The following is a 20,822-nucleotide window of genomic DNA, read 5'->3' on the forward strand; positions in this document are numbered from 1 at the left end:
GCTGATGTCTTTAATAAAAAGGAGGCAGAGACATTACCCCCTCATAGACCATACGACTGTCCTATCGACCTGTTACCCGGTACTACGCCTCCCCATGGGCGTATTTACCCATTGTCCGCAGCTGAGACCCGGTCGATGTCCGAATATATTGAGGAGAATTTGGCCAGGGGATTCATCCGGAAGTCTACCTCCCCGGTGGGAGCAGGCTTCTTTTCGTAAAAAAGAAGGACGGCTCTCTCCGTCCCTGTATAGACTATAGAGGCCTTAACCAGATCACGGTGAAGAATAAGTACCCCCTTCCGCTCATTCCAGAATTATTTGATCGTCTGAGGGGGGCTAGAATCTTCACCAAACTGGACCTCCGTGGGGCGTACAACCTGGTCCATATCCGTCAAGGGGATGAATGGAAGACTGCATTCAACACCCGGGACGGCCACTATGAATATCTGGTAATGCCCTTTGGTCTCTGTAACACTCCTGCCGTCTTTCAAGAGTTGGTCAATGACATCTTCCGGGACCTTCTCTACTCCTGCGTAGTGGTGTACCTGGACGACATCTTGGTCTTCTCTCCGGATCTCAAGACTCACCGGAGAGACGTTCGTCAGGTCCTGCTCAGGCTCAGGCAGAATCACCTCTTCGCTAAATATGAGAAGTGCCTCTTTGAGCAGACCTCGCTTCCGTTTTTGGGCTACATTATTTCTCAGACCGGCCTTCGAATGGATCCAGAGAAACTGTCTGCCATCGAGAAATGGCCCCGACCGGAGGGGTTGAAGGCCATTCAGCGGTTCCTGGGCTTCGACAACTACTTCCGCCTCTTCATACCGCATTTCTCTTCCCGGACTGCCCCAATTTCCGCGCTCACCCGTAAGGGCACTAATCCCAGAGAGTGGCCGCCCGAAGCAGAGGAGGCCTTTCTTTCCTTAAAACAGGCCTTCTCGTCCGCCCCGGTGCTGCATCGCCCAGATGGCAACAAGCAGTTCTTCCTGGAGGTTGACGCCTCCTCCTCTGGAGCCGGAGTGGTACTTACCCAAAAATCATCTTCCGGGAGAATGGTAACTTGTGGCTTCTTCTCCAAACTCTTCTCCTCTTCTGAGCGCAACTATTCCATAGGAGATCGAGAGTTATTGGCCATCAAGCTGGCATTGGAGGAGTGGCGTTACCTGCTCGAAGGGGCTCTTCACCCGGTAATAATTTACACTGACCACAAGAACCTGGCTTACCTCCAGCATGCCCAGAGACTTAACCCGCGCCAAGCTCGGTGGTCCTTGTTTTTTGCTCGTTTTGATTTTATTCTTCATTTTCGCCCGGCTGACAAAAACATCAAGGCGGACGCCTTGTCCCGATCCTTTCTGGTGTCTGATCTCGAGGAGGAACCGAAACACATTATCGATCCCGCCAGAGTAATGCAGGTGGCTCCCGTGAGTCTAAATCGTCTCCTTCCCGGTAAGACGTTCGTATCAGTACCTGATCGGGAGAAGATCCTACACTGGGGTCACTCGTCTAAACTAGCTGGCCACGCCGGTCAGAAAAAGACCCTCCAGCTTATTACCCGGCACCACTGGAGGCCTACCCTGCACAAGGACGTAATAGACTTTGTTTCTGCCTGTGTGTCCTGCGCCCGCAACAAGGTTCCGAGACATCTGCCAGCCGGTCGCCTCCTTCCGCTCCCAGTACCTGCTGCCCCCTGGCAGCACATAGCAATGGACTTTATAACTGATCTCCCCGTCTCTGCCGGTTGTACGGTCATTTGGGTGGTCGCTGACCGCTTTTCCAAGATGGCTCATTTCGTTCCCCTGCCAGGCCTCCCGTCTGCACCCAAGCTGGCTAAAGACTTTATCCGCCACATCTTCCGTCTTCATGGCCTGCCCCTCCACATCGTGTCGGATCGTGGGGTACAGTTCACCTCACGCTTCTGAAGAGCCACTTGTAAGCTGCTAGACGTCACCCTGGACTTCTCCTCCGCTTACCACCCACAGTCTAATGGTCAAGTGGAGCGGATCAATCAGAACCTGACCAGTTACCTCCGGCACTTCGTTAATGCCCACCATTCAGACTGGGTGGATCTCCTGCCATGGGCTGAATTTTCTTACAACAATCACGAGAGCGAATCTTCCTCCAAATCCCCGTTTTTTGTTGTCTTCGGTCAGCATCCTCGGATCCCATTTCCCGTCTCCACCTCGGTGGACAATCCGGCTGCGGAATCTCTTGTTAACAAATTTTCCTCCATATGGGAGAGTACCCGATCCGCACTCCTTCTGTCATCCGAGCGTATGAAAAGACATGCTGACAAAAAACGTCTGGTTCCTCCTCAATTCCATCCAGGGGATAAGGTCTGGCTCTCGTAAAGTATGTCCGGCTCAAGATTCCTTCCTATAAGTTAGGGCCTCGGTTCATCGGTCCTCTGGAGTTCATCAGTCAGATCAACCCGGTGGCCTATAAATTGAAACTCCCGGCCAACTTGCGGATCCCTAACTCCTTCCATGTATCTCTCCTCAAACCTGTGGTACTTAACTCTTTTTCCAAGTCTACAGGTACGCCTCCTGCTCCGGTTTCCGCTGAAAACGAATTTGAGGTAGAGAACATTCTGGCCACCAAAAGGGTAAGAGGGAGGACCTTTTTTCTAGTAGATTGGAAGGGGTTTGGTCCTGAAGAGAGAACGTGGGAGCCCCTGGAGAACATCCATGCCCCTCTCATCCTAGCTAAATTTCTCTCTGGCCTAAAAAAGGGGGGGCTAAAGGGGGGGTACTGTAGCGCCGGCGTCCCTGCCCTCTGCTAGACAGGGACGCTGTTCCCCTCACCCCTCTGCTCCGAGCCCGGCGTCCTCCTCCCGCTCTGCTGGCAGCGCGCGCTCCTTCCCGGTCACTGTGCTTAGGGCGCGCGGGCGCGCGCTCCCTCCCTCTTAAAGGGGCCACGCGCGCCGTCCTAAGGAGTCCCCGGCCAATGGCCGGAGGACTTCACCATATATAAGGCACCTCCTCCAAAATGGAGGTGCCCGAGCAATGTTGTTGCACTGTTCACTACTCTGCTTCAGCGCTCAGGTCCCGTTGCCAGTTACCTGCCAGATTCCTGCCAGTTTGCTGTCTGATTCCTGCCTGATATTCTGCTTACCTGCTAGCCTGAGGTCCGACGGTCTGCCTACCGACTCCTGTCAGTCTGTCTAAGGACCAGCTTGCCCGCTCACCTGGGAGCGCACATCAGCTACCTGCCTGCTAGCCTACCTGGAGGCTCCGCCATCACGTGCTGTGACCACCTGCCATTCCAGAGACTCCTGCCCGCTCACCTGGGAGCGCACACCTGCTACCTGCCTGCTAGCCTACCTGGAGGCTCCACCGTCACGTGCTGTGACCACCTGCCATTCCAGAGACTCTCGCTTGCTCACCTGGGAACACACATCTACCATCTGCCTGCTAGCCTACCTGGAGGCTCTGGTATCACAGATCGTACCTACCCTTTACCCAGAGACTGCCCCGGTCACTTGCCGTGACCTCCTGCCCGTTCATCCAGAGACTGCCCCGGTCACTTGCCGTGACCTCCTGCCCGTTCATCCAGAGACTGCCCCGGTCACTTGCCGTGACCTCCGGCCCGTTCATCCAGAGACTGCCCTGGTCACTTGCCGTGACCTCCAGCCCGTTCACTCAGAGACTGTCCCGGTCACCTGCTGTGACTGCCTGCCCGTCTTCCCTGGTCGCCACCTGCTCCCTTACAAGGACCGCCCCCTTGTATAGCAGCTCAGAGGTTCCGCCTCCCAGACCCGTTACATAGGGTACCCCAGGAGAGTTCCAAATGTGTGGGTAGAATATATATCCCACGCGGGTAAAATTGAAAAAAGTTGAAAAATTTTTTTTTATGGACTTAGTCATTTTTCCGGCGTTTATTAGACTTTCAGATAGGGCAAATGCCAGTCAGCATTCCGATTTCAGTACCAGAGCGATTCGACCAATGAGTCCTTGATATTTAGTCATTTTCAGCCAATTTTCTGGATTTTTGAAAATTTCACTTTTTTGTGAAAATATCCACTAAATGAGGGAATAATATGTGTGAGGGTACCCCAGGAGAGTTCCAAATGTGTGTGGGTAGAATATATATTCCACGGGGGTAAAATTGAAAAAAGTTGAAAAAAATTTTTTTTTGGACTTAGTCATTTTTCCGGCGTTTATCAGACTTTTAGATAGGGCAAATGTCAGTGAGCGTTCCAATTTCAGTTCCAGAGCGATTCTCCCAATGAGTACTTTATATTTAGTCGTTTTCAGCCAATTTTCTGAATTTTTGAAAATTTCACTTTTTTTGTGAAAATATCCACTAAATGAGGGAATAATATGTGTGAGGGTACCCCAGGAGAGTTCCAAATGTGTGTGGGTAGAATATATATCCCACGGGGGTAAAATTGAAAAAAGTTGAAAAATTTTTTTTTTTGGACTCAGGGTATGTGCACACGATGCAGAAATGAAGCAGAAAATTTCTGCATCATTTCTGCATCTCCCTGGCAGAAAAAACGCATGCAGATTGTGCATGCGTTTTTCCTGCATAATACATGTGGATCCACATGCAGATTCACATGCGTTTCCGCATGCAGATTGACAAGCGCTTTCCAGGCGATTTTAGCATCAGTTGGAAAGTGCTTGACAACTAGGTCACACTATATAAATCCATGCAAACAGCATGGATTTATATAGTGTGACCCGAGAGAGTGTATATACTTACCTCCGATGGCCCGCGCTGTCCTACTTTACAAAGCTCCCGGCTGCCGGCAACTTTGAATTGAAAGACCTGCCGACGTCAGCGTCACGTGACCCGTCACATGACTCTGACGTCAGCGCAGGTCCTACAACTCACTGCAAGTGCCGGGAACCAAGCGGGAGCGGTGCGCGGGCCGACAGAAGGTAAGAATACATTTATTTTTTATTTTATTCTTTTTTTACAGCTTTTTTAATGGTACCTGGGTGTGGATGAGACTCTCCTCTCCTCCACACTCGGGTACCATCCGCATATTAGAATGCGCCAATAGCGCAAGTACAGATGCTGTCTTGCGGAATTGGCGCGTTCTAATGCAAGTCAATGGCGGCGAAATCGTTTCCGCAAAATTAATTGACATGATGCGGATTTTTGACCGCAACGTTCACGCTGCGGAAAAATCAGCATCATGGCCACAGCACATGCGGATTTCCATTGGGGAACATTGCTTCACTACTACCATGCGTTTTTCATGCGTTTCCGCAGCGTTTCCGCAACTGCAAAAACGCCGCGGAAACGCATGAAATACGCATCGTGTGAACTCAGCCTTAGTCATTTTTCCAGCGTTTATTAGACTTTCAGATAGGGCAAATGTCAGTCAGCATTCCGATTTCAGTTCCAGAGCGATTCGCCCAATGAGTCCTTGATATTTAGTCGTTTTCAGCCAATTTTCAGGATTTTTGAAAATTTCACTTTTTTGTGAAAATATCCACTAAATGATGGAATAATATGTGTGAGGGTACCCCAGGAGAGTTCCAAATGTGTGTGGGTAGAATATATATCCCACGGGGGTAAAATTGAAAAAAGTTGAAAAAAATTTTTTTTTGGACTTGGTCATTTTTCCGGCGTTTATCAGACTTTCAGATAGGGCAAATGTCAGTGAGCGTTCTGATTTCAGTACCAGAGCGATTCGCCCAATGAGTCCTTGATATGTAGTCGTTTTCAGCCAATTTTCGGGATTTTTGATAATTTCACTTTTTTGTGAAAATATCCACTAAATGAGGGAATAATATGTGTGAGGGTACCCCAGGAGAGTTCCAAATGTGTGTGGGTAGAATATATATCCCACGGGGGTAAAATTGAAAAAAGTTGAAAAAATTTTTTTTTTGGACTTAGTCATTTTTCTGGCGTTTATTAGACTTTCAGATAGGGCAAATGTCAGTCAGCATTCCGATTTCAGTTCCAGAGCGATACGCCCAATGAGTCTTTGATATTTAGTCGTTTTCAGCCAATATTTTGGATTTTTGAAAATTTCACTTTTTTGTGTAAATATCCACTAAATGAGGGAATAATATGTGTGAGGGTACCCCAGGAGAGTTCCAAATGTGTGTGGGTAGAATATATATCCCACGCGGGTAAAATTGAAAAAAGTTGAAAAACATTTTTTTTTGGACTTAGTCATTTTTCCGGCGTTTATCAAACTTTCAGATAGGGCAAATGTCAGTGATCATTCCGATATCAGTTCCAGAGCGATTCGCCCAATGAGTCCTTGATGTTTAGTCGTTTTCAGCCAATATTCCGGGTTTTTGAAAATTTCTCTTTTTTGTGAAAATATCCACTAAATGAGGGAATAATATGGGTGAGGGTACCCCAGGAGAGTTCCAAATGTGTGTGGGTAGAATATATATCCCACGGGGGTAAAATTGAAAAAAGTTGTAAAAAATTTTTTTTTGGACTTGGTCATTTTTCCGGCGTTTATCAGACTTTCAGATAGGGCAAATGTCAGTGAGCGTTCTGATTTCAGTTCCAGAGCGATTCGCCCAATGAGTCCTTGATGTTTAGTCGTTTTCAGCCAATTTTCTGAATTTTTGAAAATTTCACTATTTTTGTGAAAACATCCACTAAATGAGGGAATAATATGTGTGAGGGTACCCCAGGAGAGTTCGAAATGTGTGTGGGTAGAGTATATATCCCACGTGGGTAAAATTGAAAAAAGTTGAAAAAAATTTTTTTTTGGACTTGGTCATTTTTCCGGCGTTTATCAGCCTTTCAGATAGGGCAAATGTCAGTGAGCGTTCTGATTTCAGTTCCAGAGCGATTCGCCCAATGAGTCCTTGATGTTTAGTCGTTTTCAGCCAATTTTCTGAATTTTTGAAAATTTCACTTTTTTTGTGAAAATATCCACTAAATAAGGGAATAATATGTGTGAGGGTACCCCAGAAGAGTTCCAAATGTGTGTGGGTAGAGTATATATCCCACGTGGGTAAAATTGAAAAAAGATGAAAAATTTTTTTTTATGGACTTAGTCATTTTTCTGGCGTTTATTAGACTTTCAGATAGGGCAAATGTCAGTGATCATTCCGATTTCAGTTCCAGAGCGATTCGCCCAATGAGTCCTTGATGTTTAGTCGTTTTCAGCCAATATTCCGGGTTTTTGAAAATTTCTCTTTTTTGTGAAAATATCCACTAAATGAGGGAATAATATGGGTGAGGGTACCCCAGGAGAGTTCCAAATGTGTGTGGGTAGAATATATATCCCACGCGGGTAAAATTGAAAAAAGTTGAAAAACATTTTTTTTTGGACTTGGTCATTTTTCCGGCGTTTATCAGACTTTCAGATAGGGCAAATGTCAGTGAGCGTTCTGATTTCAGTTCCAGAGCGATTCGCCCAATGAGTTCTTGATGTTTAGTCGTTTTCAGCCAATTTTCGGGATTTTTGAACATTTCACTTTTTTTGTGAAAACATCCACTAAATGAGGGAATAATATGTGTGAGGGTACCCCAGGAGAGTTCCAAATGTGTTTGGGTAGAATATATATCCCACGGGGGTAAAATTGAAAAAAGTTTAAAAAATTTTTTTTTTGGACTTAGTCATTTTTCCCGCGTTTATTAGACTTTCAGATAGGGAAAATGTCAGTGAGCGTTCCGATTTCAGTTCCAGAGCAATACGCCCAATGAGTCCTTGATATTTAGTCGTTTTCAGCAAATATTTTGGATTTTTGAAAATTTCACATTTTTGTGAAAATATCCACTAAATGAGGGAATAATATGTGTGAGGGTACCCCAGGAGAGTTCCAAATGTGTGTGGGTAGAATATATATCCCACACGGGTAAAATCGAAAAAAGTTGAAAAATTTTTTTTTATGGACTTAGTCATTTTTTTGGCGTTTATTAGACTTTCAGATAGGACAAATGTCAGTGATCATTCCGATTTCAGTTCCAGAGCGATTCGCCCAATGAGTCCTTGATGTTTAGTCGTTTTCAGCCAATATTCCGGATTTTTGAAAATTTCTCTTTTTTGTGAAAATACCCACTAAATGAGGGAATAATATGGGTGAGGGTACCCCAGGAGAGTTCGAAATGTGTGTGGGTAGAGTATATATCCCACGTGGGTAAAATTGAAAAAAGATGAAAAAAATTTTTTTTTGGACTTGGTCATTTTTCCGGCGTTTATCAGACTTTCAGATAGGGCAAATGTCAGTGAGCATTCTGATTTCAGTTCCAGAGCGATTCGCCCAATGAGTCCTTGATGTTTAGTCGTTTTCAGCCAATTTTCTGAATTTTTGAAAATTTCACTTTTTTTGTGAAAATATCCACTAAATGAGGGAATAATATGTGTGAGGGTACCCCAGGAGAGTTCCAAATGTGTGTGGGTAGAGTATATATCCCACGTGGGTAAAATTGAAAAAAGATGAAAAAATTTTTTTTTGGACTTAGTCATTTTTCAAGCGTTTATCAGACTTTCAGATAGGGGCAAATGTCAGTCAACATTCCAATTTCAGTACCAGAGCGATTCGCCCAATGAGTCCTTGATATTTAGTCGTTTTCAGCCAATTTTCTGGATTTTTGAAAATTTCACTTTTTTGTGAAAATATCCACTAAATGAGGGAATAATATGTGTGAGAGTACCCCAGGAGAGTTCCAAATGTGTGTGGGTAGAATATATATCCCACGCGGGTAAAATTGAAAAAAGTTCAAAAACATTTTTTTTTTGGACTTAGTCATTTTTCCGGCGTTTATCAGACTTTCAGATAGGACAAATGTCAGTCAGCATTCTGATTTCAGTTCCAGAGCGATTCTCCCAATGAGTCCTTGATGTTTCGTCGTTTTCAGCCAATATTCCGGATTTTTGAAAATTTCTCTTTTTTGTGAAAATATCCACTAAATGAGGGAATAATATGGGTGAGGGTACCCCAGGAGAGTTCCAAATGTGTGTGGGTAGAATATATATCCCACGGGGGTAAAATTGAAAAAAGTTGAAAAAAATTTTTTTTGGACTTGGTCATTTTTCCGGCGTTTATCAGACTTTCAGATAGGGCAAATGTCAGTGAGCGCTCTGATTTCAGTTCCAGAGCGATTCGCCCAATGAGTCCTTGATGTTTAGTCGTTTTCAGCCAATTTTCTGAATTTTTGAAAATTTAACTTTTTTTGTGAAAATATCCACTAAATGAGGGAATAATTTGTGTGAGGGTACCCCAGGAGAGTTCCAAATGTGTGTGGGTAGAATATATATCCCACGGGGTAAAATTGAAAAAAGTTGAAAAAAAATTTTTTTTGGACTTAGTCATTTTTCCGGCGTTTATCAGACTTTTAGATAGGGCAAATGTCAGTGAGCGTTCCAATTTCAGTTCCAGAGCGATTCGCCCAATGAGTCCTTGATGTTTAGTTGTTTTCAGCCAATTTTCTGAATTTTTGAAAATTTCACTTTTTATGTGAAAATATCCACTAAATGAGGGAATAATATGTGTGAGGGTACCCCAGGAGAGTTCGAAATGTGTGTGGGTAGAGTATATATCCCACGTGGGTAAAATTGAAAAAAGATGAAAAAATTTTTTTTTGGACTTAGTCATTTTTCCAGCGTTTATCAGACTTTCAGATAGGGGCAAATGTCAGTCAACATTCCAATTTCAGTACCAGAGCGATTCGCCCAATGAGTCCTTGATGTTTAGTCGTTTTCAGCCAATATTCCGGATTTTTGAAAATTTCTCTTTTTTGTGAAAATATCCACTAAATGAGGGAATAATATGTGTGAGAGTACCCCAGGAGAGTTCCAAATGTGTGTGGGTAGAATATATATCCCACGCGGGTAAAATTGAAAAAAGTTGAAAAACATTTTTTTTTGGACTTAGTCATTTTTCCGGCGTTTATCAGACTTTCAGATAGGGCAAATGTCAGTGAGCATTCTGATTTCAGTTCCAGAGCGATTCGCCCAATGAGTCCTTGATGTTTAGTCGTTTTCAGCCAATTTTCTGAATTTTTGAAAATTTCACTTTTTTGTGAAAATATCCACTAAATGAGGGAATAATATGTGTGAGGGTACCCCAGGAGAGTTCCAAATGTGTGTGGGTAGAATATATATCCCACAGGGGTAAAATTGAAAAAAGTTGAAAAATTTTTTTTTTTGGACTTAGTCATTTTTCCTGCGTTTATTAGACTTTCAGATAGGGAAAATGTTAGTGAGCGTTCCGATTTCAGTTCCAGAGTGATTCGCCCAATGAGTCTTTGATATTTAGTCGTTTTCAGCAAATATTTTGGATTTTTGAAAATTTCACTTTTTTGTGAAAATATCCTCTAAATGAGGGAATAATATGTGTGAGGGTACCAAAGGAGAGTTCCAAATGTGTGTGGGTAGAATATATATCCCACGCGGGTAAAATTGAAAAAAGTTGAAAAAATTTTTTTTTGGACTTAGTCATTTTTCCTGCGTTTATCAGACTTTCAGATAGGGGAAATGTCAGTAAGCATTCCGATTTCAGTTCCAGAGCGATTCGCCCAATGAGTCCTTGATATTTAGTCGTTTTCAGCCAATTTTCTGGATTTTTGAAAATTTCACTTTTTTTGTGAAAATAACCACTAAATGAGGGAATAATATGTGTGAGGGTACCCCAGGAGAGTTCCAAATGTGTGTGGGTAGAATATATATCCCACGCGGGTAAAATTGAAAAAAGTTGAAAAGCATTTTTTTTTGGACTTAGTCATTTTTCCGGCGTTTATCAGACTTTCAGATAGGGGAAATGTCAGTAAGCATTCCGATTTCAGTTCCAGAGCGATTCGCCCAATGAGTCCTTGATATTTAGTCGTTTTCAGCCAATTTTCTGGATTTTTGAAAATTTCACTTTTTTTGTGAAAATAACCACTAAATGAGGGAATAATATGTGTGAGGGTACCTCAGGAGAGTTCCAAATGTGTGTGGGTAGAATATATATCCCACGCGGGTAAAATTGAAAAAAGTTGAAAAGCATTTTTTTTTGGACTTGGTCATTTTTCCGGCGTTTATCAGACTTTCAGATAGGGCAAATGTCAGTGAGCGTTCTGATTTCAGTTCCAGAGCGATTCGCCCAATGAGTCCTTGATGTTTAGTCGTTTTCAGCCAATTTTCTGAATTTTTGAAAATTTAACTTTTTTTGTGAAAATATCCACTAAATGAGGGAATAATATGTGTGAGGGTACTCCAGGAGAGTTCCAAATGTGTGTGGGTAGAATATATATCCCACGCGGGTAAAATTGAAAAAAGTTGAAATGCATTTTTTTTTGGACTTAGTCATTTTTCCGGCGTTTATCAGACTTTCAGATAGGGCAAATGACAGTGATCATTCCGATTTCAGTTCCAGAGCGATTCGCCCAATGAGTCCTTGATGTTTAGTCGTTTTCAGCCAATATTCCGGATTTTTGAAAATTTCTCTTTTTTGTGAAAATATCCACTAAATGAGGGAATAATATGGGTGAGGGTACCCCAGGAGAGTTCCAAATGTGTGTGGGTAGAATATATATCCCACGGGGGTAAAATTGAAAAAAGTTGAAAAAAATTTTTTTTTGGACTTGGTCATTTTTCCGGCGTTTATCAGACTTTCAGATAGGGCAAATGTCAGTGAGCATTCTGATTTCAGTTCCAGAGCGATTCGCCCAATGAGTCCTTGATGTTTAGTCGTTTTCAGCCAATTTTCTGAATTTTTGAAAATTTCACTTTTTTTGTGAAAATATCCACTAAATGAGGGAATAATATGTGTGAGGGTACCCCAGGAGAGTTCCAAATGTGTGTGGGTAGAGTATATATCCCACGTGGGTAAAATTGAAAAAAGATGAAAAAATTTTTTTTTGGACTTAGTCATTTTTCCAGCGTTTATCAGACTTTCAGATAGGGGCAAATGTCAGTCAACATTCCAATTTCAGTACCAGAGCGATTCGCCGAATGAGTCCTTGATATTTAGTCGTTTTCAGCCAATTTTCTGGATTTTTGAAAATTTCACTTTTTTGTGAAAATATCCACTAAATGAGGGAATAATATGTGTGAGAGTACCCCAGGAGAGTTCCAAATGTGTGTGGGTAGAATATATATCCCACAGGGGTAAAATTGAAAAAAGTTGAAAAATTTTTTTTTTTGGACTTAGTCATTTTTCCTGCGTTTATTAGACTTTCAGATAGGGAAAATGTTAGTGAGCGTTCCAATTTCAGTTCCAGAGCGATTCTCCCAATGAGTACTTTATATTTAGTCGTTTTCAGCCAATTTTCTGAATTTTTGAAAATTTCACTTTTTTTGTGAAAATATCCACTAAATGAGGGAATAATATGTGTGAGGCTACCCCAGGAGAGTTCCAAATGTGTGTGGGTAGAATATATATCCCACGTGGGTAAAATTGAAAAAAGTTGAAAAACATTTTTTTTTGGACTTAGTCATTTTTCCGGCGTTTATCAGACTTTCAGATAGGGCAAATGTCAGTGATCATTCCGATTTCAGTTCCAGAGCGATTCGCCCAATAAGTCCTTGATATTTAGTCGTTTTCAGCCAATATTTTAGATTTTTGAAAATTTCACTTTTTTGTGAAAATATCCACTAAATGAGGGAATAATATGTGTGAGGGTACCCCAGGAGAGTTCCAAATGTATGTGGGTAGAGAATATATCCCACGTGGGTAAAATTGAAAAAAGATGAAAAATTTTTTTTTTGGACTTAGTCATTTTTCCAGCGTTTATTAGACTTTCAGATAGGGGCAAATGTCAGTCAGCATTCCAATTTCAGTACCAGAGCGATTCGCCCAATGAGTCCTTGATATTTAGTCGTTTTCAGCCAATTTTCGGGATTTTTGAAAATTTCACTTTTTTGTGAAAATATCCACTAAATGAGGGAATAATATGTGTGAGGGTACCCCAGGAGAGTTCCAAATGTGTGTGGGTAGAATATATATCCCACGGGGGTAAAATTGAAAAAAGTTGAAAAAATTTTTTTTTTGGACTTAGTCATTTTTCTGGCGTTTTTTAGACTTTCAGATAGGGAAAATGTCAGTGAGCGTTCCGATTTCAGTTCCAGAGCGATACGCCCAATGAGTCTTTAATATTTAGTCGTTTTCAGCAAATATTTTGGATTTTTGAAAATTTCACTTTTTTGTGAAAATATCCACTAAATGAGGGAATAATATGTGTGAGGGTACCCCAGGAGAGTTCCAAATGTGTGTGGGTAGAATATATATCCCACGGGGGTAAAATTGAAAAAAGTTTAAAAAAAAATTTTTTTGGACTTAGTCATTTTTCCGGCGTTCATCAGACTTTCAGATAGGGAAAATGTCAGTGAGCGTTCCGATTTCAGTTCCAGAGCAATACGCCCAATGAGTCCTTGATATTTAGTCGTTTTCAGCAAATATTTTGGATTTTTGAAAATTTCACTTTTTTGTGAAAATATCCACTAAATGAGGGAATAATATGTGTGAGAGTACCCCAGGAGAGTTCCAAATGTGTGTGGGTAGAATATATATCCCACGGGGGTAAAATTGAAAAAAGTTGAAAAAATTTTTTTTTTGGACTTAGTCATTTTTCCTGCGTTTATCAGACTTTTAGATAGGGCAAATGTCAGTGAGCGTTCCAATTTCAGTTCCAGGGCGATTCTCCCAATGATTCCTTGATATTTAGTCATTTTCAGCCAATTTTCTGGATTTTTGAAAATTTCACTTTTTTGAGAAAATAACCACCAAATGAGGGAATAATATGTGTGAGGGAACCCCAGGAGAGTTCCAAATTTGTGTGGGTAGAATATATGTCCCACGCGGGTAAAATTGAAAAAAGTTGAAAAACATTTTTTTTTGGACTCAGTCATTTTTCCGGCGTTTATCAGACTTTCAGATAGGGCAAATGTCAGTGATCATTCCGATTTCAGTTCCAGAGCGATTCGCCCAATAAGTCCTTGATATTTAGTCGTTTTCAGCCAAAATTTTAGATTTTTGAAAATGTCACTTTTTTGTGAAAATATTCACTAAATGAGGGAATAATATGTGTGAGTGTACCCCAGGAGAGTTCCAAATGTGTGACGGTAGAATATATATCCCACGGGGTAAAATTGAAAAAAGTTGAAAAATTTTTTTTTTTGGACTTAGTCATTTTTCCGGCGTTTATTAGACTTTCAGATAGGGCAAATGTCAGTGAGCGTTCCAATTTCAGTTCCAGAGCGATTCGCCCAATGAGTCCTTGATATATGGTCGTTTTCAGCCAATTTTCTGAATTTTTGAAAATTTCACTTTTTTTGTGAAAATATCCACTAAATGAGGGAATAATATGTGTGAGGGTTCCCCAGGAGAGTTCCAAATGTGTGTGGGTAGAATATATATCCCACGGGGGTAAAATTGAAAAAAGTTGAAAAATTTTTTTTTTTGGACTTAGTCATTTTTCCGGCGTTTATTAGACTTTCAGATAGGGAAAATGTCAGTGAGCGTTCTGATTTCAGTTCCAGAGCAATACGCCCAATGAGTCCTTGATATTTAGTCGTTTTCAGCAAATATTTTGGATTTTTGAAAATTTCACTTTTTTGTGAAAATAACCACTAAATGAGGGAATAATATGTGTGAGGGTACCCCAGGAGAGTTCCAAATTTGTGTGGGTAGAATATATATCCCACGCGGGTAAAATTGAAAAAAGTTGAAAAACATTTTTTTTTGGACTTAGTCATTTTTCCGGCTTTTATCAGACTTTCAGATAGGGCAAATGTCAGTGATCATTCCGATTTCAGTTCCAGAGCGATTCGCCCAATAAGTCCTTGATATTTAGTCGTTTTTAGCCAATATTTTAGATTTTTGAAAATTTCACTTTTTTGTGAAAATATCCACTAAATGAGGGAATAATATGTGTGAGGGTACCCCAGGAGAGTTTCAAATGTGTGTGGGTAGAATATATATCCCACGGGGGTAAAATTGAAAAAAGTTGAAAAAAAATTTTTTTTGTACTTAGTCATTTTTCCGTCGTTTATCAGACTTTCAGATAGGGAAAATGTCAGTGAGCATTCCGATTTCAGTTCCAGAGCAATACGCCCAATGAGTCCTTGATATTTAGTCGTTTTCAGCCAATTTTCGGGATTTTTGAAAATTTCACTTTTTTGTGAAAATATCCACTAAATGAGGGAATAATATGTGTGAGAGTACCCCAGGAGAGTTCCAAATGTGTGTGGGTAGAATATATATCCCACGGGGGTAAAATTGAAAAAAGTTGAAAACATTTTTTTTTTGTGCTTAGTCATTTTTCGTCGTTTATCAGACTTTTAGATAGGGCAAATGTCAGTGAGCGTTCCAATTTCAATTCCAGAGCGATTCTCCCAATGAGTCCTTGATATTTAGTCATTTTCAGCCAATTTTCTGGATTTTTGAAAATTTCACTTTTTTGTGAAAATAACCACCAAATGAGGGAATAATATGTGTGAGGGAACCCCAGGAGAGTTCCAAATTTGTGTGGGTAGAATATATGTCCCACGCGGGTAAAATTGAAAAAAGTTGAAAAACATTTTTTTTTGGACTCAGTCATTTTTCCGGCGTTTATCAGACTTTCAGATAGGGCAAATGTCAGTGATCATTCCGATTTCAGTTCCAGAGCGATTCGCCCAATAAGTCCTTGATATTTAGTCGTTTTCAGCCAAAATTTTAGATTTTTGAAAATGTCACTTTTTTGTGAAAATATTCACTAAATGAGGGAATAATATGTGTGAGGGTACCCCAGGAGAGTTCCAAATGTGTGACGGTAGAATATATATCCCACGGGGTAAAATTGAAAAAAGTTGAAAAATTTTTTTTTTTGGACTTAGTCATTTTTCCGGCGTTTATTAGACTTTCAGATAGGGCAAATGTCAGTGAGCGTTCCAATTTCAGTTCCAGAGCGATTCGCCCAATGAGTCCTTGATATATGGTCGTTTTCAGCCAATTTTCTGAATTTTTGAAAATTTCACTTTTTTTGTGAAAATATCCACTAAATGAGGGAATAATATGTGTGAGGGTTCCCCAGGAGAGTTCCAAATGTGTGTGGGTAGAATATATATCCCACGGGGGTAAAATTGAAAAAAGTTGAAAAATTTTTTTTTTTGGACTTTGTAATTTTTCTGGTGTTTATCAGACTTTCAGATAGGGCAAATGTCAGTGAGCATTCCGATATCAGTTCCAGAGCGATTCGCCCAATGAGGCATTGATATTTAGGCGTTTTCAGCCAATTTTCTGGATTTTTGAAAATTTCACTTTTTTGTGAAAATATCCACTAAATGAGGGAAAATTATGTGTGAGGGTACCCCAGGAGAGTTCCAAATGTGTGCGGGTAGAATATATATCCCACGGGGGTAAAATTGAAAACAGTTGAAAAAAAATTTTTTTTGGACTTAGTCATTTTTCCGGCGTTTCTTAGACTTTCAGATAGGGAAAATGTCAGTGAGCGTTCCGATTTCAGTTCCAGAACAATACGCCCAATGAGTCCTTGATATTTAGTCGATTTCAGCAAATATTTTGGATTTTTGAAAATTTCACATTTTTGTGAAAATATCCACTAAATGAGGGAATAATATGTGTGAGGGTACCCCAAGAGAGTTCCAAATGTGTGTGGGTAGAATATATATCCCACGGGGGTAAAATTGAAAAAAGTTGAAAAATTTTTTTTTTTGGACTTAGTCATTTTTCCGGCGTTTATTAGACTTTCAGATAGGGAAAATGTCAGTGAGCGTTCCGATTTCAGTTCCAGAGCAATACGCCCAATGAGTCCTTGATATTTAGTCGTTTTCAGCAAATATTTTGGATTTTTGAAAATTTCACTTTTTTGTGAAAATATCCACTAAATGAGGGAATAATATGTGTGAGAGTACCTCAGGAGAGTTCCAAATGTGTGTGGGTAGAATATATATCCCACGGGGGTAAAATTGAAAAAAGTTGAAAAAATTTTTTTTTTGGACTTAGTCATTTTTCCAGCGTTTATTAGACTTTCAGATAGGGCAAATGTCAGTCAGCATTCCGATTTCAGTTCCAGAGCGATTCGCCCAATGAGTCCTTGATATATAGTCGTTTTCAGCCAATTTTCGGGATTTTTGAAAATTTCACTTTTTTGTGAAAATATCCACTAAATGAGGGAATAATATGTGTGAGAGTACCCCAGGAGAGTTCCAAATGTGTGTGGGTAGAATATATATCCCACGGGGGTAAAATTGAAAAAAGTTGAAAACATTTTTTTTTTGTGCTTAGTCATTTTTCGTCGTTTATCAGACTTTCAGATAGGGGAAATGTTAGTGAGCATTCCGTTTTCAGGTCCAGAGCGATTCGCCCAATGAGGCCTTGATATTTCGTCGTTTTCAGCCAATTTTCTGGATTTTTGAAAATTTCACTTTTTTGTGAAAATATCCACTAAATGAGGGAATAATATGTGTGAGGGTACCCCAGGAGAGTTCCAAATGTGTGTGGGTAGAATATATATCCCACGGGGGTAAAATTGTAAAAAGTTGAAAAAAATTTTTTTTTGGACTTTGTAATTTTTCTGGTGTTTATCAGACTTTCAGATAGGGCAAATGTCAGTGAGCATTCCGATATCAGTTCCAGAGCGATTCGCCCAATGAGGCATTGATATTTAGGCGTTTTCAGCCAATTTTCTGGATTTTTGAAAATTTCACTTTTTTGTGAAAATATCCACTAAATGAGGGAATAATATGTGTGAGGGTACCCCAGGAGAGTTCCAAATGTGTGCGGGTAGAATATATATCCCACGGGGGTAAAATTGAAAACAGTTGAAAAAAAATTTTTTTTGGACTTAGTCATTTTTCCGGCGTTTATTAGACTTTCAGATAGGGAAAATGTCAGTGAGCGTTCCGATTTCAGTTCCAGAACAATACGCCCAATGAGTCCTTGATATTTAGTCGTTTTCAGCAAATATTTTGGATTTTTGAAAATTTCACATTTTTGTGAAAATATCCACTAAATGAGGGAATAATATGTGTGAGGGTACCCCAAGAGAGTTCCAAATGTGTGTGGGTAGAATATATATCCCACGGGGGTAAAATTGAAAAAAGTTGAAAAATTTTTTTTTTTGGACTTAGTCATTTTTCCGGCGTTTATTAGACTTTCAGATAGGGAAAATGTCAGTGAGAGTTCCGATTTCAGTTCCAGAGCAATACGCCCAATGAGTCCTTGATATTTAGTCGTTTTCAGCAAATATTTTGGATTTTTGAAAATTTCACTTTTTTGTGAAAATATCCACTAAATGAGGGAATAATATGTGTGAGAGTACCTCAGGAGAGTTCCAAATGTGTGTGGGTAGAATATATATCCCACGGGGGTAAAATTGAAAAAAGTTGAAAAAATTTTTTTTTTGGACTTAGTCATTTTTCCAGCGTTTATTAGACTTTCAGATAGGGCAAATGTCAGTCAGCATTCCGATTTCAGTTCCAGAGCGATTCGCCCAATGAGTCCTTGATATATAGTCGTTTTCAGCCAATTTTCGGGATTTTTGAAAATTTCACTTTTTTGTGAAAATATCCACTAAATGAGGGAATAATATGTGTGAGGGTACCCCAGGAGAGTTCCAAATGTGTGTGGGTAGAATATATATCCCACGGGGGTAAAATTGAAAAAAGTTGAAAAAAATTTTTTTTTGTACTGTCATTTTTCCGGCGTTTATCAGACTTTCAGATAGGGAAAATGTCAGTGAGCGTTTCGATTTCAGTTCCAGAGCGATACGCCCAATGAGTCCTTGATATATAGTCATTTTCAGCCAATTTTCGGGATTTTTGAAAATTTCACTTTTTTGTGAAAATATCCACTAAATGAGGGAATAATATGTGTGAGGGTACCCCAGGAGAGTTCCAAGTGTGTGTGGGTAGAATATATATCCCACGGGGGTAAAATTGAAAAAAGTTGAAAACATTTTTTTTTTGTGCTTAGTCATTTTTCGTCGTTTATCAGACTTTCAGATAGGGGAAATGTTAGTGAGCATTCCGTTTTCAGGTCCAGAGCGATTCGCCCAATGAGGCCTTGATATTTCGTCGTTTTCAGCCAATTTTCAGAATTTTTGAAAATTTCACTTTTTTGTGAAAATATCCACCAAATGAGGGAATAATATGTGTGAAGGTACCCCAGGAGACTTCCAAATGTGTGTGGGTAGAATATATATCCCACGGGGGTAAAATTGAAAAAAGTTGAAAAAATTTTTTTTTGGACTTAGTTATTTTTCTGGCCTTTATCAGACTTTCAGATAGGGGAAATGTCAGTGAGCGCTCCGATTTCAGTTCCAGAGCGATTCTCCCAATGAGTCCATGATATTTCGTCGTTTTCAGCCAATTTTCTGGATTTTTGAAAATTTCACTTTTTTGTGAAAATATCCACTAAATGAGGGAATAATATGTGTGAGGGTACCCCAGGAGAGTTCCAAATGTGCGTGGGTAGAATATATATCCCACGGGGGTAAAATTGTAAAAAGTTGAAAAAAAATTTTTTTTGGACTTTGTAATTTTTCTGGTGTTTATCAGACTTTCAGATAGGGCAAATGTCAGTGAGCATTCCGATATCAGTTCCAGAGCGATTCGCCCAATGAGGCATTGATATTTAGGCGTTTTCAGCCAATTTTCTGGATTTTTGAAAATTTCACTTTTTTGTGAAAATATCCACTAAATGAGGGAATAATATGTGTGAGGGTACCCCAGGAGAGTTCCAAATGTGTGCGAGTAGAATATATATCCCACGGGGGTAAAATTGAAAACAGTTGAAAAAAAATTTTTTTTGGACTTAGTCATTTTTCCGGCGTTTATTAGACTTTCAGATAGGGAAAATGTCAGTGAGCGTTCCGATTTCAGTTCCAGAACAATACGCCCAATGAGTCCTTGATATTTAGTCGTTTTCAGCAAATATTTTGGATTTTTGAAAATTTCACATTTTTGTGAAAATATCCACTAAATGAGGGAATAATATGTGTGAGGGTACCCCAAGAGAGTTCCAAATGTGTGTGGGTAGAATATATATCCCACGGGGGTAAAATTGAAAAAAGTTGAAAAATTTTTTTTTTTGGACTTAGTCATTTTTCCGGCGTTTATTAGACTTTCAGATAGGGAAAATGTCAGTGAGAGTTCCGATTTCAGTTCCAGAGCAATACGCCCAATGAGTCCTTGATATTTAGTCGTTTTCAGCAAATATTTTGGATTTTTGAAAATTTCACTTTTTTGTGAAAATATCCACTAAATGAGGGAATAATATGTGTGAGAGTACCTCAGGAGAGTTCCAAATGTGTGTGGGTAGAATATATATCCCACGGGGGTAAAATTGAAAAAAGTTGAAAAAATTTTTTTTTTTGGACTTAGTCATTTTTCCAGCGTTTATTAGACTTTCAGATAGGGCAAATGTCAGTCAGCATTCCGATTTCAGTTCCAGAGCGATTCGCCCAATGAGTCCTTGATATATAGTCGTTTTCAGCCAATTTTCGGGATTTTTGAAAATTTCACTTTTTTGTGAAAATATCCACTAAATGAGGGAATAATATGTGTGAGGGTACCCCAGGAGAGTTCCAAATGTGTGTGGGTAGAATATATATCCCACGGGGGTAAAATTGAAAAAAGTTGAAAAAAAATTTTTTTTGTACTGTCATTTTTCCGGCGTTTATCAGACTTTCAGATAGGGAAAATGTCAGTGAGCGTTTCGATTTCAGTTCCAGAGCGATACGCCCAATGAGTCCTTGATATATAGTCATTTTCAGCCAATTTTCGGGATTTTTGAAAATTTCACTTTTTTGTGAAAATATCCACTAAATGAGGGAATAATATGTGTGAGGGTACCCCAGGAGTGTTCCAAGTGTGTGTCGGTAGAATATATATCCCACGGGGGTAAAATTGAAAAAAGTTGAAAACATTTTTTTTTTGTGCTTAGTTATTTTTCTGGCCTTTATCAGACTTT

The sequence above is a fragment of the Phyllobates terribilis genome, unplaced genomic scaffold (assembly GCF_046119375.1).
Source record: "Phyllobates terribilis strain yellow unplaced genomic scaffold, ASM4611937v1 Scaffold_13__5_contigs__length_258822181, whole genome shotgun sequence".
NCBI lineage: Eukaryota > Metazoa > Chordata > Amphibia > Anura > Dendrobatidae > Phyllobates > Phyllobates terribilis.